Source organism: Nelumbo nucifera, chromosome 1 (assembly GCF_055504915.1).
Source record: "Nelumbo nucifera cultivar China Antique chromosome 1, China Antique-T2T, whole genome shotgun sequence".
NCBI classification, from domain to species: domain Eukaryota; kingdom Viridiplantae; phylum Streptophyta; class Magnoliopsida; order Proteales; family Nelumbonaceae; genus Nelumbo; species Nelumbo nucifera.
In genome coordinates this window covers 17,776,575-17,780,354 of record NC_142649.1, presented here as the reverse complement: position 1 = coordinate 17,780,354, position 3,780 = coordinate 17,776,575, and positions in this window count along the sequence as shown.

The following is a 3,780-nucleotide window of genomic DNA, read 5'->3' as shown; positions in this document are numbered from 1 at the left end:
ATTTTCTTTTGGTTCACGTTCATCTTTCTCAGCAATGACCAAGTGACCAGAGTCTTTCGAGATTTTGCAACCTCTTTGTTCTTTCCATCCATCCCCATGATAGACTAAACACAAAGTAGAATAGATTTTAGAACTCAATTGGATAAGAGGGAAAAAGAACGGATGGTCAGTGAACGCCACCTCTGTTCTATTGTTCCTTTAACCCAGATTGAAGAGAAAGGGGAATAGGGTAAAAAGAAAGGAAAAGGGTAATATTTGAATAATAAAGGTTAGTTTGACATTATGAAATTATTTAAACTGCACCTATTCTCACGTAATGACTTTGACTGATGGTGAATTAACGTTAGGTACCAGATTGTCACAAATTGGAAGTTTGGATGTTAGACTGTCGCATTTTAAAGTTCAGGGACTAAAGTGTCACTCGAGCCAAAGTACATGGTACTGATCTGGAATTTTCCCTTAAAAAAATAATGTGTTCTTCAGGTAGTCTAGTATACCAATGCTATTTGTATTTGAAATATTTTGGGTAGATTACATAAGACATTTGCATTGTTACATCACATATGAGAATCACAACAGCTAAAACTCCAATCCTAGGAATGCATTTTAGTGTATGCTTGTTTTAACTAGTTTTCAACCTGTAGTGAACTGGCCGACCAAACCATTTGAACCATAACCTGATCATGATCTGATTATCTACGGCCCTAGACCATCCTAATCATCATAGAGTTTATTGATGGTGGTCGAATCGCCCAGCTTCCTTGCTGGATGATAGCTCGGAAAAGTGGTGTTGAGGTTGGCAAATCGATCTATAAGAAGCAATGTATCAAAGTGTACAAGGGTTTGGACCTGGGCTTGGCACTCCGATGCTTAAGTTAGCTGAGTGAACAAGAAGGCAAAGGGAGATTGTAGGAGCTAGCGAGCTAAAATTCACTAAATTGCACCTACCTTGTGAAGGCGTGGAGGTGCCTTATTATAGGCTTTGGGGTCCAAGAGCTGTGTCCAAGATATCCGGGAATGATAGGTCTTATCAGCCCGATACCTTTGGGGCACGTTCTACCGGCGCTAGTTATGATCCTCATCCAGTCCCTTTAAAGCATGTGGGATTGGGGGTCATCCCTGCTAGGTGGACGACGTGCCACCATTTGTTTTGGAACTAATAGGCATGTTAAGCGAATAAGGACAACATGCCATGTAGGTCAGCTAGCTACTCAAGTCGTTGGTTGCCCAAGTCGAGGAGGTCAAGCAAGCATTTGAAGTCACCTACTTGTTCTCCTGAGGTGATTTGCTCCGCTCTGTTGTGGAGCAACCAGCCAGTCTTCTTTCGGTTGAGACATAGGTTGGGCTGGTCAGATTGGATAGACTTGGTTAGGCGCAACCTACCTCCATGTGGCATCGAGGTGTCAATTAAATGGTTCGGGCTAGCCATGTGGCTCTTCGTGGGTAGATGGTTAGATCACCGTTCATTAATTTCCCCCCACTCCGAAGCCTGATGTGCCAATCTCGATGAAGGGGGTAGCTCAGTTCGGGGTGATTTTGGCCTAGCACCTAACGCTAGCTCTTCATTGGATCATGGTTCAAGATCGAACCAGTTCGCCCAGTTTGGACCATCTGACATGTTGCGTCTTGGGCATGCACAAACGTCATGTGGTCATTAGGCTCTGCGGACATAAAAAGCACGCTAAACTCATTTTGGCCTCAGAAGATGAACCATCATATCTCTCCTAGGGATTGGATTGGATCGATCTCAACCATTCATATGACGGGTTCCCCGTCTATAAATAGAGGCCTTTGGGGGTATCGACACCTGTCTTCTGAAGTTTGAGTGAGATTGGAGCATCGTGAGGTCGAAGAGCTCGACATGGTTGACTGAGGTCAGCAAGGTCGGTCAGTTCTCTTAGTCTTTAGTGAGTCTTTTCCTTTTCTTCTCTTTTCCTTTCCATCTTTAAGTTATGTTTCGTAGTGAGTCTAGAGGAGAGGGGGAGAGGGTTGTTCACGCCAAGGAGGGGTTCTCAGCTTAGGAACGGCGAGGTTCCCATAAAGGGGCCTTGACCTCCTATTGTCAACCTAAGACTAGGTTAGAGTTTGGCCCGATAGAGCTCTCACACCCGAGGAGGTGGTGAAGCTCATAACCAAGTACAATGAGATATGCATCTTTGAGTAGGCCTTGGTGGCCAGGCTCAGGTTCCTACTCCACCCCATCATTGGCGAGGTGTTGGGGTACTTTACTATCTTAATTGCTTAACTTCATCCAAACTCCGTTAGGACCCTTGTACACACCTTCTTGTTCTATCACCAATACGGCTTCCCTCTAACCCTTAATAACTTCATTGGCCTCTGTCACCTGAAGAGGAACCCTACCTAGAAATATAGCTTTTATTTGTCCTACCATCATAATTGCGAATTGCTAGGTGGATTCCTATCCAAGGTGCCAAAGTTGAAGAGAAGATTCTTTTCCCTCGACGCTAATGATGGGTGGCCCTTTAACCCAGAGTGGAAGACGACCATAAGGAACATAGGGTATGCCACTTAGAGTGAGATCCTGCAATAGAGAGTAAAAGACTTGTTTTGGAAGATAGAATGGGTTGGGGACTTTTGACCGAGGAGGCATTAATTCGAGCTGGGCTAAGCCCTCTAAGTAGGTCGTCATGCCACACTTAGACATGTTGGGAGTAAGAACCTTGGGGCTCTTCCAATCCATGAAGAGGAAGAAGAGGAAGGTGGCCCACAACAAGGCTCCTCAAGTCACGATCAATGAGCAGGTCAGGAAGGTTGCTTCCGAAGTTGTCCACATCAACCTCATTGAGGATGAACGAGAAAAGGGTGTCTCTACAAAATCCGGCAGCGTTGAGGCTCCTAAGGAGAGTCGCCCACTTCCCAATGCCAACGGGATCGACACCTCAGAGGCTGGCTCTAGGGAAACACGCTCGACCTTGGACCCGTTGACAGTGCTAGAGATGAGTAAAGTTGTCGTCATCCCAAAGGAGTTAGAGACAGTAGTGTACATGGTGACCTACTAAGGTCGACAAAAAGATACTTTGTTACCTCATGGCGGTAAATGCTGTTACAACTTCAATTTATGTTGTGCGTCTCTTGTCACTTTCTAACTATCTTGAGATTTTTTTCAGGTGATCTCCTTGACATATGCTCTATGAACCAAGCCAAATCGGGTTACTGATAGTCATGGAGGACTGCTAAGGTCATTTGGAATGGGCTTCTATAGTTGTCTTAGACCTGAAGACCGAGCTAGGGTAGGAGAAAGAAGAGAAGGCCGAGTTCGTAAAGAAGGTCAACAATTAGGCCAACGAGCTGGAGTAGAAAGAGGTAGAGTTTGCAGAGTGAAGGTCAAAGTTGTCTAAAGACATCAACATCTCCAAGGCCAAAGGCGTCGAAGAGTATCGTGCCTCTAACAATTTTATCAAGAGAGGGAGGACTTTGACGTTGCTGCCTTCTATTAGGTCTTCAAGTTGTGTTGCATGCTTGTGGCTTCTTTGTGCCCAGGTTCAACCTAGGGAAGCTGAGGATCTTAATCTGCACTGTTGAGATGATGGCATGGGTCAGCAAGGAGACCAATTTCGAGGAGGAAGGAGAGGATAGTGGAGTTGAGTAAGCCAATGATGAGGTTGAGGAGATGTGGATTGAGGACAACAACGTGCCCCATAGCAACGAGTGATCATATTCCTATTTTCTTGGACCTCCTATACATATGATGAATCCCAAGCCTCTGAGATCGGTTTTCAATTTTTTTTTTGTAGTAGTGATGTACTTTTTTCTTTTCAC